This window comes from Neophocaena asiaeorientalis, unplaced genomic scaffold, assembly GCF_003031525.2.
Source record: "Neophocaena asiaeorientalis asiaeorientalis breed wild unplaced genomic scaffold, Neophocaena_asiaeorientalis_V1.1 scaffold14, whole genome shotgun sequence".
Taxonomy (NCBI): Eukaryota; Metazoa; Chordata; class Mammalia; order Artiodactyla; family Phocoenidae; genus Neophocaena; species Neophocaena asiaeorientalis.
The window spans coordinates 10,360,431-10,379,253 of NW_020175192.1; positions in this window are offsets into that span (position 1 = coordinate 10,360,431).

The window sequence follows — 18,823 nt, forward strand, 5'->3', positions numbered from 1 at the left end:
TCCCCAACAAGAGAAGCCACCACAATGAGAAGCCTGCGTACCGCACCGCAATGAAGACCTGACACAGCCAAAAATAAATAAAAAATTTTATTAAGAAAAAAAAAGAATTGGTCACTGGGATATCCTTCCTTCACTCTTCCAACCCCCCACCTGGGATTTGTGGCTAATTACTTAATTTAAAATTTTACACACTTTTCTTTTCAAGTGTAACATTTATAGAGAACCAACTGGCTCAGGGTTGTAAAGAGGATTAAATTAAACTGTTTCTAAAATGTCTTGTCTATAGTTAGCATTGGACAAATACTATTTCCTTCTCTCTTGCAATTCTCCCTACTCCCATGATTGTATACGACCTGTTATACTGCTGCTGTAAACTATTCTTTGGGAATTGAAATAAGAAGAGAATGACCCTTTCTTTCCACCTCTATAAGAAAATAATTTGATTAGTAATTGGGAGGCCATAATTCTTCCATGAATCCCACTTCTGAATTATTATGCCAGTTTCTAGTAGAACTCAAATTCCAGTGGCCTGAGGTTCATATTTTCAAATTGCTCCAAGAGGTATTGTCAAGTTACGTAAGCACTCAGGGAACAAGAGAAGAAGAGAACAGAAATACCACTAAACTAGAAGAAAGCCAGGAGAGGTCAAATCCCCACCTGCAAATATCACTGCATGATCAAGAAAAAACACAGCATGTTAGGCAATGCTCATTTAGTAGAGTAGCATTCATTTTGGCATAAAAATTTAGAGAGTCACTTGTGGTTTGTTGTAACAAGACCTGATCTATACAGCAGTTCATTCTTAATAAAACACCATTCTGAGTTTACTTACAGGTGAGGCCACCATGAGCATTCTAAGGATCTCAGGGCTCTCTACTGATCACTTCTTTTAAATGTACTTGAGGTTTATCATTTATTTTCTCATCATTTAGTTCTTATATTTCACCTCTCTTTGACACATCACCATCCTAGACAGCAAAGTAAAGAGTGTGGGTGTACATAACAGCGCTTGACATAAGATTTAGACGTTCAATCCTGCATTTGTGTATTTGTACTGCAAAAACATTCACACGCATGTGTGGTATCCTGTGATATAAAAATAATACTTGTTCCATTGAGAGCATGGTCTTCTTGCTTTCCCACAGAGCTCTCTCTGCTAGCACAGTCCTGTGTGGAAAAAATTCACACGAGGTTAATCCAGGGGACACTTAGGAAAATGGCTCCCCACTCCTCCTAATTACCGGCTTTCTCCTTTTCCTGTAATCAGTTGATGTTCACGAGATGGAATGTCATGCTCTGGGGAGCTCTATTTGAAATCAAAGTAACCAGGGTCCTCTTCTACTCTCTGGATGTAAATTGTCTTTCAGGAAAGAAAACAGCTTCTCCTGGTGGAAGGTGGTAGTGAGAGAATGCAATCATCCATCCCATCTTCCAGAAAGAGACGAGCAGAAGTGAAGTGGAGAGGCTAAATGTCCCTAGGAGTAACCTCACTGAAAGCTCATTTATGTAGTGTTTATGCAGAGGCATGCAAGTCAGGTAACTGCTGACTTGGCCTCCAAAAACAAACATATTAAGAAATATTGCTTGCAAAAGAATATACGCAACCCCTAATTTGCAAGCACTAAATTATATTGGATATCTATTTAGAATCCCCACCATGTATGCAGATGTATATTGCCTATACTTATCTTTGCCCTATATCTTTTCTCCTTTTTCCAGCACCCAGAGTCCTTGCTTTCACTGTGAAAAACAAAATAGAAAAACAAAACATGAACTTGCAAATAGAAAGTTCAAATTTTTTTAAAACATTTTAAAGGATAAAAGTTGTGCAAAGCAAGAAAAGCTTAGTGGGCTATCTCTAAGAACTCAATTGCAGGTGTTCTGTTTCAAATGACCACCTTCTATACTTCCTTAATCTTTTGCTTCATTTTCTTGTACTGTCTGGCATCCTCCTAATTAAAGATATACTGGGAATGGCAAGTATCATTTTTGAAAATGACAACACACCTAAGAGGATTAAGAATAAATCAGGTAATTTATTATGAATCAAGCTTGTTTGTAATTGAACATCACCTATTTTCTGGATTATAAAACCAATACATTAGAAAACGGAGAAAACTATAATCACTTTAGAATCCCACCATCCCAATCTATATACATTTAATATTTGAGGTGTTTATTTCCTATTTTATATACATTTAGTTTCTAGGGTTGGTATCAATGCTTTTATCTTGAATTTTCTCCTTAACATTTAAACTTACGCATTTTCCCATCATTAAGAGTCTTCATAAACATAGCTTCAATGGCTGCATAAGGCCGCATTGCATGTGTTTAGCGTAGTTTACTTAACCATTCATCCAGTGTTGCACATTTAGGCTGTTTCCAATTTTTTATTATTGAAAAGAAAGCTGTGATTAACACCTTTATGCAAAACTCTTTGCATTTCAGAATATTGTTTTAGGATGGATTCTAGGAGGAATTACAGGGTCAGAAGGAGGGTAGATGGTTTTCATTTTAACATGTACTTGAGGTAAGCTCACTGAAAGCTTGGGACTCTCTTAGGGACTGGACAGGCTAGAAGTACTGGAAATGGGGCAAAAAATAGCATGAAAGTGAAAAAGAGGAGTGCCCAAATGTAAGAGAGAAAGGTGAAAAGATGCCAAAGATATACTTCACCTATTACACAAGTTTGCCTTGGGCTGGTCCTGCGTAAGATAAAAGGGCCTTTGTTCTGTTTTCTCTTCATACAATCTCCTGCTTCCAGGATCTAGGTCTTGGGCTAAAAATGTGACTGCTCAACGTCAGCTACAATATTACAAGTTAAAAAATAAAAATTTGTGTTGGCTTGCGTGGTTACACACATTCCAAATTCAGAAGAAGGAACTAGAAACTAACTTAAGGAGACAATATGTGAAATGGTTAAAGGCACAGATTGCAGAGAGGGGGTGCACGGATGGGTTCAAACATTGGCTCCGTGACCTTAAACAAGAAAGTAAGCTTCCCTATCCCTCAATTTCCTCACCTATGAAATGGGTACAATTAACAGTACTCAGAGTTGTTGTGAGGATTAAATGAGTTAATGATATCAAGTGTTTAGAATAGTGCCTGGCACATACTAGCGTGTGTAACGGCATTATAAAAATAGTTGTTATTATTATAAAGTTTGGAAAACAAGAAAAGCTGAGAGCAGCCTTTTTAGAATGCAAAGAATGTTAAAAGAGAATGAACCAGAAGAGTAGGAACGCAATTTCATTTCTTACAATAGTGTTAAATATGGTGGAAGGGTAGACTATTTTATGTGAGGTTTTGCAAAGAACAATAAAAATAGGGTGAAACTTGACCCTGCCGAGTACTGCAGGGACATGACATTAAAGTCAGGACAATAAATTCAACAAAAAAGACTAGGTGGGGCTTCCCTGGTGGCGCAGTGGTTGAGTCCGCCTGCCGATGCAGGGGACACGATGTCTTGATTATCCACCAAAGTCAGTCATCTTTAAGCCTAAGAATATACCTGTAGTCAACACAGTAACTATACACCAGCAGCTGATAAACCTGGGATATATTTGAACCCTAAATATCCAGACAACCTCGTGTCAAGAGTTCACGTGTATGTGAAACAAGTTTATGTTTCTGGGTTCCTCTTAAACAAAATAACCAGATATTCCAATGAGGCCAGTAATAATCCAGTTTACAGCTTGTGAAATGGAACCCGTAATAAAGGTAATCCACATGGCCAACATCACCCTCCAGAAATGCAGGCAAGGCGAAAAGTATCCCTGTGACTACTGAGGCATCTCTATCTGGTAGAAGTACCTAAACTTCAGAGAAGAAACATAGTGGAAAAGATAGGAGAGAAGATTGTGTTTACACAGAACAGGTATCCTCAGGAAATGCTGGTTGATGGCGGGGGGGAGACACGCTTGCTTGAACTAATTAAGTACCTGGAAAAGAATTTTCATCTCCAAACGTGGCACTCCACCCGAGACTGTGTGGTCCCTTACTCATCTGATGATGGTAAGCAGAGCAAGGACACAGACCCAGGCAGTTCTTGTCTGAAATCCACAGCATGGGGACAACACTTCCCTCATTTCATCAGTCCTACTCATCCAATAGAATCATCTTAAACTATTTCTTCTGATAAAACACCTGGAGGGGTGACGTCTCTCTACTTTGCATCACTCTCAACAGTAAGCAGTGACTTGCATATGGCAGACACTAAATAAGAACTAACTGAACACTGCCTCTAATTTTGAACTCTTTGGTCTGCTTGACCAATTCCGTCCCATTCATTCATTTTAATAAATTTAACGAAGAAAATTAGGTTGCTCACCTATCTCAATGAAAAGCAAAAGCACAGCAGTGATGCCCAGGCTTTAGCCATTCTGGTGTTTTTCCCGTGAAAGTTTGTACTGATTGCTTCTGGTTGGTGGACATGCATTTAAACATTATCCAAGGGCTGTTTTTGTTCTCCCCAAACCAAAAAGAAATCTCCTGCAGAATCTAACCAAGGTTACACTGATTTGTCAAAGCACACAGAACACAGAATTTCAACTAAAATGGCTATTGTCCAGAGAGGTAGCACACGGTGCTCTTCTGTGATCACACTTCCAGACTAGCTATCTGTTGTAACTCCTGATGCTACATCACTCGACGGAAATTTACCCTTCAAATACTCTCCAGGTCCCAGGATGGTTTAATATCCCTCTCTCTCTTCTTTTGACTTCTTTTCCTTTATCTGGTAGTAGTAGTAGTAGCAACAGTAATAATAACAAAGATACCATTTACTAAGTACCTACCATATGCTAAGTAAATATATGAGATCATTCCTGCTCACAGGTGGCATGAGATAAAGGTATTACCACAGGGCTTCCCTGGTGGCGCAGTGGTTGAGAGTCTGCCTGCTAATGCAGGGGACGCGGGTTCGAGCCCTGGTCTGGGAAGATCCCACATGCCGTGGAGCAACTGGGCCCGTGAGCCACCACTACTGAGCCTGTGCTCCGCAACAAGAGAGGCCATGACAGTGAGAGGCCCACGCACCACGGTGAAGAGTGGCCCCCGCCTGCCACAACTAGAGAAAGCCCTCGCACAGAAACGAAGACCCAACACAGCAAAATAAATAAATTAATTAATAAACTCCTACCCCAACATCTTCTTAAAAAAAAAAAAAAGGTATTACCATAGAGTCTCAAATGATACATGAAGAATGGAGGCTCAGTAAGATCGATTCTGCAAAGGATCTCAACTAGTAAACAACAGAGCCAAGATTCCAGCCTGGACTCAAATTCAAGACTATGATGCTTCCATCACGTTAAATAGTGTCACATTTTTTGTAAATCAGTCTGTTCTACTATCAGCTCAGGCTGAGCTTAGGAAATAGAAGAATGTCTCCTCTAAGTCCAACTATTACCTAAACTTGCCCAATATAATGGTTTATATAGGTTTGTAATCATATTTGCAAATCACATCACCCACATCTGAACTACGGAGTTTCATACCCTGCCACCACCCCTCCTACATCCTGCCCTTCAGCATGCGAAGTATTTAAAGCACTTTGATTTCACCAGGTTTCCCCAAATCAAAGATGCTGACTCAGGCTGTTCCCCGTATTGGGGGTAAAAACATGTCCATTGGTCTATTCATCCAGCCTTGCTCAATCACCAGCTGCTCAGAAACTTCCAAACATCTCTAACAGTCATCACATAAAATCATGATTGTATATTTAGCTTCTTCTTCCTCTTAAAAAATAAACTACTCGGAGGTAGAGTTTTCTCATCTTCATCATTTCCTCCCTAATTTCTGGAAAAGTCTGATAAGTAATAACTGCAGATAACATTTATTCAATTCATCAAAAAATGAAGTAAGTTATGCTATAATCTGTTCCTCTTCTAACTGTAAAACCTCAAACTTATCTTTCAAACGATATGTTGTTTCAGGTTTCTTATTTTTTCTTTTTTTTACAACTTAGAAAATTCCAGAGTATTTGCTAAGCCATGACATCACAGAGCCAGAAAGGGAGCCTGATTCAGAACACCACTCAATAAATAAAAGCACCTCAGTTCAGAATTATTTGCTCTTATCTTTTTGTTTATTAACTTCATGGTATGCTCACCTCTGGGGACAACAGGAACAAAGATAAGTCCCCAGGAAATTGAGCTGACAGGAACAAGCTGAAAGTAAACCTCTCTGCTATGCGGTTGGGTGCAGGATACGGCTATGCCACGGTGACCCACTACACTAGTGAAGAGAGAAAAACCAGGAGAAGCCAAGAGATTAAGAATAGGCGGTCAGACCATACACAAAAATAAGCTCAAAATGGATTAAAGACCTAAATGTAAGGCCAGAAACTATCAAAACTCTTAAAGGAAAACATAGGAAGAACATTCTATGACATAAATCACAGCAAGATCCTTTCTGACCCACCTCCTAGAGTAATGGAAATAAAAACAAAAATAAACAAATGGGATCTAATGAAACTTCAAAGCTTTTGCACAGCAAAGGAAACCATAACCAAGACCAAAAGACAACCCTCAGAATGGGAGAAAACATTTGCAAATGAAGCAACTGACAAAGGATTAATCTCCAAAATTTACAAGCAGCTCATGCAGCTCAATAACAAAAAAACAAACAACCCCATCCAAAAATGGGCAGAACAGGATATTTTAGAGGAAGAAATAAATTCCACAACATGTCTATGAAAGTGACTGGCCCAGTGTATTACAAAGAAAAGACATCCAATTGTTTCTTGTCCCTACCCACAGACATTGGACTGGAGATGGAGGATCCCCTCATTAGTTCTAGAACACGTGAGGGCAAGGAACACAGAGCTGGCTGCACATTCTTCACATCTGGAATGGAGCTCTGGGCAGAGACTCAATACCAACGGCATTAAACAGCATCTGACAATACCTGCACAGGTGTATTATTCCACACTTGAATATCTGGCCTTTCTAGCCAGAGTCAGACCCATCGACACAAACCTGGGGTTAGCTACCACGAAATACCCAAAGCTTAAAGGAATCTTGGCAAAATCTTTCAACAATTTCTAAAACGTAGTCTGTCTCCTCTATTTAGTTCACATGTTCACATTGTAAAGACCTACGGGTTTAAGGCTATGTATGTAGCAGTCTGCTTTCCTATTCCTGCACTCCAAAACAAAGCCTTTTCCCAAGGCAATTTTACAAAGCTTACATTGTTCCTAAGAAAGCTGAACGTTTAGAAATCACGTCAAGAATAATTCTCAGTGCTTTTGCTAACAATTTAATCATTCTGGGAAGATGAAAATCTACACAGTTTTTGTGTTGTACGTACACAAAGTGCCTGCTGGGGGTTTAAATCAAGATTTCTCAACATGTTCAAGACGCAGACCCTTTAAATTCCCCCCATATCTACCCTATAAATTGTTATTTACAATAAAATGTATTTATTAAGCAATAATTTTTCCTAGATGCACACATACACATGTAGCAAACAATGAATAGATAGGAAAAAACTACAACTTACAACTTATATCACAATAATGACTAGTCTCCACACACTAAGTTCTTATAATTTCAGCCAAACCCAAAGAAACTTGGCACTTAAGTTTGCTGTGATATTATTATTATTAACAACAACAGCAGCAACTATTATGTAGCTCTTACTATGTGCAGGACTTAATGCACCATTAATTTCACTCTAGGACAGACGGCAGTCACACGATAGGCACAATTTGGGGCACTAAGAATACACAGCGTGGAACCAAGGAGAACAATCATACAGGAGACCCCACCCTCCAGCAGGATATTATTATTATTATATATTATTCCTGCCATGCACCAGTGAATGCCATATGTCTCCCACTCTTCCCTTTTCCAAATGGGCATTTTTATTATAGTCACCCCGTCCCTCTTTCCCCATTGTATATTGACGATGGGAGAAGATGTGGGAGGGAAACAGCTTCTTTTTAATTCAGAAGTTGCAAGATTAAAAGGAACCACATCCAATACTAATGGGGAGGACTGCCCATCACCTGGAGACACCACTCCTATAGCTCAATGTCCTGATGGGATTTTGGATGGTCTCCCTTGGTGAATGGGTTCTATGTATAAGAGGAAGAAGTATGTTGATATCTAAATAGATGATTTAACTAGATAGATAAAAGGCAGCATGGACTGACGGGCTAGCTATTCAGAAATGCTATCTCTTTCTCTTTTGCACACACAGCTAGGTGACCCTTGCCAGCCTCATTACCACTTAGGAGGGGCCATAGTACTGAGTTCTGGCCAATGGCACTAGGATAAAGTATAAGCCTTACCCACGGAATTCTCCCACATAAGCAATGTCCTATGTTCTTTCTCCTCTCAGAGACCTGAAGCCACTTGGAGATGGCAGACCCACCAGATGCAAGGCTCCAGGACACCTGAAATACCACTTGACGATGAATGAGCTACTGCCCATAGATATTCTCATCTTTCCCCTTCCTTGAGCATCTTACATCTACTGTGTTACTCTACTAACACCAGGGAAAGGGCAGTACCCGTTACTGTAGCTAGCACTCGCTTAACTAATACAAGGTATGACAGGGGAAGGTTCATCACACTGTAGAAAGAGAAGGAGAACCTAACCCTAAACCCAATTAATAGGGAAGAAAGCATTTTCCATAGAAGGTGATACCTTTTACAGTGAAATTCCTCAAAAGAGTGGTCTACACTTGCTGGCTCCACATCATTCCCACTTTCCTCTTTTTAGGTATTCTTTTTTTTTCTTTGCTTTATTTACTCAGCTTTCTGTCACCATGCTTAGAAAATAATATATTGACATTTATGTACAACTTGAAGAACAATCAGGTTTCTACCATCATCAAATACGTTTCTACCATCACTCAGACTAAGAAATGGAAGCATCCAAGTATATGGGAAGATACCTAGCATGGCTGTGCCCAGTCATATCCCCTTCCCTCCCTCCACAGTGACCATGATTCGGAATCTTGTTTCAATCACTCTCCTGCTATTCTCTGAAGTTTTACCACATGACTGCGTGCACGCACATTTGTTTTTTCCAGATTTCTTTTTTCTTTGCATTACAATAATTCTAGGAACATTCTTGTACATGTTTCCTGGTGTACATATGCAGGAATTTATATATATATATATATATATATATAGTATTACAAATCTGTAAACAGGTATATCTTCAAACTTTATAGTTTATGCCAAATTATCTCCAAAATGGATATATACTCCCAAAGCAGTGTTGCTTCTCACCCTGTCAAAATTATCACAATTTTATATTTTGGCTAATACTGAGTGAAGTAATATCTCAGGAAGGTTTTTTTTTCATCTTCCTGATTATTAACATTAACTTTCCATGTTTATTGGCCAATAGAATACATTTTCTGAACAATGTCGTAATCATTTTTGCATTTTGCTACTATGTTACACTTTGTTATTGATTTTTAGAAGTTCCTTTTTCAGTCTGGATAGTAATCCTTTGGAGGTTAAATGGACTCCACATTTCTCCTTTTTCTTGTGGCTGTCTTCTCGGTTGCTTTGAGTCTTTTCATTAAAAAGTTAATAAACTTTATGTATTCAAATGACTCCCTCTTCTTCTTTATGATTTACACTTTCAATACCTCATTTCTCATTTCTGGCCACACACACACAAAAAGTATCCATTCGATGCTAAGCAGTCTTTCAGGTGTTTAAGAGAGAGCAACAAATAAAATGGACCAATTCTGACAGTCTAGTAGGGGAATCTAGAAACTGCTAAGAAGAATATATGACTTGTATACACAGAGAAGAAGGCTGCAGATTCATTTAGGGGCAAGGAGAGCAGACAGTGAGTACAAGGAGACGGCGGTAGCAAGTGGAGGACAGGGTCTCAAGCACGCGAGGGGATGTCTTTTCTTAAGAAAGTGACATCCAAACAGAGTTCTGATGGAATTGAGAAAGGGACCAAGTGGAAATCTGAGTCAACAACCTTGCAGGCCTGTGGAGGAAAAAATGCAAAGCCCCTAAAGTGGGAGCATGCCTATTGTGTTCTAGCAAAAGTAAATAGTACAGTTGGAGAAAAGTAGGCAAGGAAAGAGTAGGAAATTCCCCCAAACCTGACCCTCCTCCAGGCTTCCCCTGTCTACAGAGGGAAAGTCTCCTCCTCCAGGTGTACAAGCCAAAATGCTTGAAGTCATCCTTGAAGCCTTTCTCTCACATCCTCCATCAATTGAAATCTGACCATTTTTCAATCCCTCCACTGCCATCACTGTAGCCCAAGTCAACATCAGGCAACTGAACTTATGCAACAGCTTTCTCACTGGTCTCACTATTTCCATATTTGTCCCCCTAGTGTCCATTCCTCCCGTAACAGCCTCAGTGCTGTTCAATTATACACTCAAAACACTTCACATCTCGCTCAGAGTAACGTCCAGATTCTTACCTTGACTTTCAAGACCTTCTACCAGACCTGGTGCTCATCAGTCCCCTGACCTCACCTACCATTTTCCCCCATTACACTCACTAACCTCAGGGCCTTTGCTCGGCCTTTCCTTCCCTCCCTTCCTTCCCTCCCCACTCCCTCTCTCACACACTCATATACACACACAATTCCAAGTTACCCTCATGGAGAAAGGACAGTTATTTGCAAATTGACAAGCACAGGAAATTTTTTTGTCAGCAATGAAAAAGGCCCCTGGCAATTTAAGCACTGTCTTTTCTTTCTCGTCTTCTTTTTCTATTTAAAAATAGTAAGAATTATAGCAAACATCACTGAACCCACCTTTCAGCTTTGGTCTGAGTATAACCAAGCAATTTTCCAGTTACTTGTAACACAAGACCACGGAAGTCTTACTCGATAAATCCCCGTAGGAAGTCAAAGCGGGATACTGTCTGCTACAGATGGAATTTAAATTGGCACTCCAAAATAAAATAAAATATATAAAATCAAAAATAACCTCAAGGCATATACTTTTCATAAAACTAAAGCATCTCAAGTACTTCCTTACTTCTCTCTTCAGTCCTGCGTGTGGGTTTGGTCTGCTCATCTAAACACCTTGATGGCTCAGTTAGTTAAGTTGGTTTGCATTGCCTAATACATAAAAGAATCGAGAGAAGAGAAAACAAAACACTTAACAGGAAAGAGTCTCATTCTTTTCCCCCACATGGCAAATGATTTCAGCTGCAACAGCCTTAAACATTTATAGCTAGCTAAATATTTTATGAGATGCTACTAAAAAGGTTCCATCCATTTCTTAAGAATGATAGCCTGGTCACAGAGAGTCTCTTAGAAAGCCAGTGTCCAAGTCTTTGCATTCTGAATTGGAATTGTCATCAAAATGTTAAGGAAAGCTGAGTAACGACTCTGCCCTTCCCAATCCCAAGTCTTTTATTCAAACTACTAGCTAGTTTCTCTTCTATCTTATAAAAGAACAAAATAGCTATAAAAAATAAAGTGCAAATTGAAAGAGAAAACACTCTCATGCAAGTGGCAATATTAGCATCGAAGAAGAGAAATTCTTATTCTTAGTAAACAGTGTACAATATTAACATTTAGATATTATGCTCCCCCAAATGTCACTGCCCCATTTTCCTACTATTCTAGGTCTGCATGAAATTATAAAATGGCTTTTCTTGTACAATCTCCACAATGTTTTAGCACACAGCAGCACAGTAACATTATTAATATTTATGAACCCCAGAGAAATCAGGACAGCTTGGTTTTCAGAAAGGCCACCCTGCCTAGCCTTCCACCATCAAAAAAGTAATAAAATTACCTCTGAACAGCTTAGTGAAAGAACCTGAAAGAAAATATATGTAGATCAGAACAAGGGGAGGGAAACTGAAGCATAAAATATAAAGAAACGCCAGACCAAGAAGAACACATTAACCAGAATCACCTTTTAAAATCAGTGTTGCATTACAAACTCCAATGTGAGACAATGTGTTATGAATGAAAAAACCTGGGTGGCCAAATAATTGAAGAGTGACCATGGCAAATTCTACTGCCTTAGCAGACCTGGCTTTGTCCATTATTTGTAGAGAAAGGCTAAACGTAATTTCATGGAAGCAGAAAACTACTAGTAAAATTGGGAAGACTAACTTCTTTGCATATATGTTGAAAGGTATTAAACACAAACACACACACACACACACAGTTAGGGGTTAAGATGTGTCCTCAAAAGACAAGTTGAGGTCCTAACCCCTAGGACCTCAGAATGTGACCTGACCTTATTTGGAAATGGGGTCATTGCAGATGTAACTAGTTAAGATGAGGTCATACTGATGGACGATGGATCCTTAATCCAATATGACTAAAGTTCTTATAAAAAGAGCAGAATTTAAACACAGAGACAGAGACACACAGGGAGGACACCATGTGAGGATGAATGCAGAGATTGGAGGGAGGCATCTACAAGCCAAGGAACGCCAAGACTTGATGGCCACGACCAGAAGCTCGGGAGAGGGGAGCAAGGACTCCATTCAGAGTCTCAGAGGAAGCACAGCCCTGATGACACCTTGATTTCAGACTCTAGCCTCCGGAACTGTGAAAGAATAAATTTTGGTTTTTTTAAGCCACCCAGTTTGTAGTCGTTTGTTACAGCAGCCTGAGAAGACGAATACAGTTGACCCTTGAGCAACGTGGGTTTGAACTGCGAGGGTACACTTATATGCGGATTTTTTTTTTTCCCCAATAAATACATGCTATGGTCCTACAGGGACCACAGTTGTTGAACTCCTGGATTTGGAACCGCATATACAGAGGGCCGACTGTCAAGTAACACGCAGATTTCTGACTGCACGTTGCAGCGGTGGGGAGTGGGCCTCACCTCTAGTCCCCCTGTTGTTCAAGCATCAACTGTACGCACGCGCGCACACACACACACACCAGGGAAAGACCCGGAAGGAGAGGCCTAGTAATAGGCATTTGTACATTATCATAGTTCAAAAATAAACCTAGCTATCTGTGTCTGTGAGTCTGTTTCTGTTTTGTGAACAAGTTCATCTGTATCATTTTTTAGATTCCACATGAGATATTACATGATATTTGTCTTTATCTGACTTACTCCACTTAGTATGATAATCTCTAGGTCCATCCATGTTGCTGCAAATGGCATTATTTCATTCTTTTTACACAGGGATAATATTCTATTGGATATACGTGCACATCTTCTTTATCTACTCCTCTGTCGATGGACATTTGGGTTGCTTCCATGTCTTGGCTGTTGTGAATGGTGCTGCTATGAACACTGGGGTGCATGTATCTTTTACTTACAGACATAGAAAACAAACTTATGGTTATCAAAGGGAAAAGGCGGGGGGGATGGATAAATCAGGAATGCGGGAGTAACATGTACATGCTACTATATATAAAATAAACAACAAGGACCTACTGTATAGCACAGGGAACTATACTCAATATTTTGTAATAAACTATATGGGAAAAGAATCTGAAAAAGAATATATATATATAATACATACATATAACTGAATCACTTTGCTGTACACCTGAAACTAACACAACACTGTAAATCAACTATACTTCAATGAAAAAATTTTTTTTACTTTAAAAATTTTTTAAATATAGAAACAAAAAAACCTAGTTTAAGAAAAATCAATGCATACTTTGGAGTAGTAAGTTATGGCTGGCTGAAATACCTTGAGTTTTAACATGAATATAAGTACAGCAAGGTATCATACACACATTAGTGATAGACGCTTGGCTATTTAAGGAACCATGCTATCTTGAAAATGAAGTCCAGCTCTTCCCCTTAAACTGCACAAGGGATAAAGCATCACAAAGCCCTGATTCCCTCACCATCTCAGTTACTCTCATAAGAGGCCATTCAGTAATGAGATCAATTTCCTGCACAAATATTTTCATCCCTCATTGCCATTATGAGATCTTTGGTTATAGACCTCATCCTCTTCCACCCCTATTCCGCAACAGCCTCTCTACTCATTTCCCCCCTTTCATATCCATTCTGCTCCCCGCCACAGGGCAGTTACTCTCTAATTTAAAGCTAGTCAAGGCCCATATTTGCACACAGCTGTATTTTCTAAACTGTGTCCCATGGAACACTCGTTCAGTGGGATGTTTATATATAGAAAGTTGAATAATATTGAGTCAAAAAGGATTGAGAAATTTTAGCTTAAAAAAAATAAAGTTCTTTACTGAAAGACTCAGTGTCTCTAATATACTAACATCTGTGGCAAATTTCCCAGGGGGCAAAGGATAATGAACAGTGTTTTCCAAACAATGAACCATGGAACCCTTTTAAATCAACTCTCAGGGGACTAGATTTCATAGAACAGACTTGAAGGGAGTATTTCCCCAAGGCATTAGAAGGTAATCTACAAACTGACTTAAATCACACAACCTCCTAATACCCAAGTTACTTACATTATTCTAAAAGAGTGATTTAACACCAAAATTCTGATTGTTGTCCTATTAGGTGATCTAGCCAAGAGTTTTGACTGCCCGTTGCAGCGGTGGGGAGTGGGCCTTTTTTTTTTTTTTTTTTTTAAATCATATATGGAAGATAATCTATCCCAAGAGAGACATGCTAGATAAGCCAGTAGTGCCAAGGATTCTGTCCCGGAAGTCGTTTATTCATTCATTTATCATTCATTAGGCAAATATCTATTGTGTCCCTAGTAAATTTCAGGCCCCATTCTCAGCTCTAGAAGTGCAATGGAGAGCAGGGGAGACACAGTTCAACCTCTAGAGAGCATAGTCAGGTGGGTAATGCAGGCAAGTTAAAATAAAAAGAAATTACAATATAAGTACATTAATTGAGGAGAACAGGGTCCTATGTAATCACAGAAGAGGAGGCACCTAACAGTCTTGTGTTAAGAGAAAATTCCTAGGAGAAGCGGCATCTACACTGAGCTTGGAAGGATGAATGGGAAGGAACTAAGAAAAAAGTTGGGGAAAGTATCAAATCCCCTTTGCCCCATCCCACTTCCAAGCTCATAGAGATCCTAAAAGTGGGATAAAAGCAAATTATACCTCCAGTTTCAAATCTAATCAATTTATTATCTTTTCTAGAAGGCTGCAAGGATTCTTTGGAACAGACCTAGCTTAGAGGGAAAGTGTTTTATAATGACTCAGTAATACATGCCACAGGAGAAGGCAGAACCAAAACCATGTATTTATCCAACCTAATGCAAGTGTTTTCCATGTTGTTCACAATGAGCCTAAGAGGTAAGGCTCTAACCCAACCAAAGCTAGGATTAGGGATTGTGTAGCAGGGAGAGGAAGGAGTATACGTATGACAAAGGGTGACTGCTGCCCATCTACCTGAGTCATATTAGTGAGAAATGGCCTGGTATTAAACAATATACAACAAATATGTAAAGGGGATTACAAGTGTTTACTTCACAGAGCGTATTTTTTTGGAACAAGAGGAGCCTTTGAAATGATCTAATTCAATCTACTACACTCAAGGAATCTGAGACTAGGCAAGTTAAGCACCCGCAAAGGGAAACATATCTAGTTAGCAGCAGACCTACACAGGAACTAAGTTTTCTTGACTGCCTGTTCAAGGTTTGGTCTACTACCCCACGACAGAAAATTGAAGTTTAATTCTTTCAAAATATCATGAAGCAGCTACTATGTGGCAGTCACACAGTAGGTACTGGGGATATATTTAGGTATCGGGGATCAAAATATCTCTACTAAGAAGGAGCTTAACAGGAGAGAGCAGGACAGGGAGTTGGGACTGCTGCGTGTGCCACATTAGATTCTAGTTCGTGAAGGGTACTCAAGCCTTGCTGAGAAGGTGGCATTTGAACAGCAACCTAAAGAAAGTAAGGGATTAAGCCACGCAGATATGCAAAGGAAGCTCGCTGCTGGCACAGGAAGCAATTAGCACAAGAGCCTTGCAGGTACCTCAGGAAAGGCAAGGAGGTCCCGGTGTCTGGAGCAGAGTGAGCTGGGAAAAGTGGAAGGAAACGAGGCCAGAGAGTAACAAGAGACCAGATGATAACGGGCACTATCGGTCATGGTAAGAACCTTGGGAATTGACACTGAGTGAGGTCGGCAGTCATTAGAAGGTTCAAGTAGGAGTTACATGATTTGACTGTGGTTTGAAAAGGTCAGTCTGGCTAATGAGTAGAGTGTGTAAAGGTGCATAAAGATCAGATATGAGGTTATTGTAGTAATTTGGGCAAAAGTTGGGGGGTGGTAGCAATTAAGGTGGTAAGAAGTAGTAAGAAATTCTAGAACTATCCAGCTAATTGGTTGTGAATTGGATATGAGGTGTGAGAGAAGGAGACAAGTAGAAATGACCCCAAAGTTCTGATTCTGACCTACTGGGGAACTGGAGGTGCCATTTTGGGAGTTGAGGGATACTGGGTGGGAGACCAGTTCCTGCATAATGCTACAAAGTTACAGAAGTTAAAAAGAAGATCATCTATACATGTTTGCAAGTGGACAGATTTACATCATTTAATTGTAACTACAGGTTGTACTGCAAAGAACAAAAATCAACAGAAACAAAGCACAGGACACGGGCAGGGGGAAGGGTGAGCTGGGACGAAGTGAGAGAGCGGCATGGACTTATATACACTATCAAATGTAAAACAGATAGCTAGTGGGAAGCAGCCGCATAGCACAGGGAGATCAGCTCGGTGCTTTGTGACCACCTAGAGGGGTGGGATAGGGAGGGTGGGAGGGAGACGCAAGAGGGAGGAGATATGGGGATGTATGTAAATGTATAGCTGATTCACTTTGTTACAAAGCAGAAGCTAACACACCATTAAAAAAAAAAAAAAAGCACAAAGCATGATGATCTTGTTTCAACGGCTACAAAATACTGCACTGAGGTCCCATTTAGAGATTAAAGTATAACTTTCTTTGTTAACTGTTCACATGTGTAATCATATTGTCCAGATATAAAAATAGGAATGTATATTACTTCAAATTTAATATCAAGAGAAGTCAGTGGGTTTTATTGTTCTTGTTGTTATAAAGGTAAAGCTCTAATTTAAGTTTCAGTTGGCATAGTAAGTATAGCTTTCACCACCACTATATATGCCTCTCAAATAAATCTTTTAGACTCCAAACCTGCAGACATACAATTTGTCATAAACCACTTTGGAGTAGAAAAACGTGTTTTAGGAGCAAGCAGTGGGTGTGTGGAGCGTAAGGGTGGAGAGAGCACATTGAATACTGTGAGTTTAAAGTCTATCTAAACGCTGTTGTCCTTCTACACCATTCTCAGTCCCTAGAAGTTGATTTGAAAAAGTCCCCCACTAGAGTTTAGTAATAGGTTGGTTCAGTGCGCTGTCTACAGAAGGCCATTACCAACATGCTCAAGAAGCATTTAGCCTGTGTCCAAGTGTCCAGCACTGCATACATATGTGATGGAGTTCTCCAGACCTCTGCCAACGTCACACATCAGCTAACATTCTTTGCATTCTTAGACAGAGCGATAATAAGGTTGGCCAGAAGCAGGAAAAAGGGAGAGTAACACAAAGAAACGGAAACCAGTGGATCAGGGAGGCTTATGATGAAAGAACAGAAGGGGAGGGTGTGTGTATCTAAGGCAGGATTCTTTCCTACACTGCAGAGTCAGTCCTGGTGCAGCACCTGTCAACGGACACTTTATCAGCGTCTATGATCCCAATGAAAGTGAGTAAATTTGCAGTAATAATCAGAGAAAACTAGACTGAACAGCATTTTGAATATGTGATCACTTTCTCAGCAGGTAAAGTTTTAGATCGAAGACTATTAATTCCTAAGATTTATAATGCAGTCTAAAAACAGTGCTTCCATTTTCTAAAGAAATAACATCTATTATCTATTCTATAATCAAATCCTTTAAAACATAATATCAAAATGATTTCCTATAGGTCAGTCCTATGATTTAAAAAAACTTAAAGAGTTAAAATAATGACAAAGATATTCACTATATCTCAAATGACCAAGGGAGGGTAGGATACTGACTCACTACTGCCAGCAATTAATTCATCCTGTGACAGAATATAAACTACGCTTCAGTATTTTGATTTTAAAATCTCTTGCTCCAGGAGCCAATCATCACATGTATGCTGAAACCCCTTTTCTCTTTCCTGCTGTCACTGAACACCTTCCTTTTGACATCTAGCCTCTGGGGAGTAACAGAATTTTCTTGTTTGAATTCTTCAAAAATGCTTAAGTCTAAATAAGCCTACTCAATTTGGTCCGACAAGTCAGTCAACTGTTCCTGAGCTCCAGCACAAAATGGTAACCCCCAAGAGAAATTTCCATCTTCTTTTCCATTTTATTTAAAATGATGGTTAAACATGGGACACAGGTACAGTTGGGGAAAGGTTAGAGAAACAGGAAATGATAAGTTCTCATTGTGTAAGGGGATCCTGAAGGTCACCTACCCCACGTCCAATGATGCAAACAAGTGATTCTGTAGCCTCTGCAGGAATATATGTCTGAACGAGAAATTCGTATCTGCCAAAGGCAGCTGTTCTCTCTCAGGGGAGCTCTTATTATTTACAGGAGGGTTGACAGTGGGGTCAGGAGGGTTCACTCCTAGAAGCAGGACACAGGGACAAGTATGACAGGGTGGCAACTGGATTTGCCATGTACCAGACAAAGGCTTCACGTCCATCTGTTGGCCATTAACTCTGCCCAAGAGAATAACCGCGCGTATCTAGAGATGGGAGGGGGAAGGAAGTGAGCAAGAGCTGCAACTCTTCAAAATCTTCCCAAGTGTCAGGAATCAAATGGTAAGTTTAGTCCAGTTTTCAGAGGCACATCCAGTTCACACCCAAAACCACAGCCTCGGGGCAAGAGCCTGGCCAGATTTCAAAAGTACACGTTCTCATGCTACATCAGTCTTATTCAAGGTTAGACG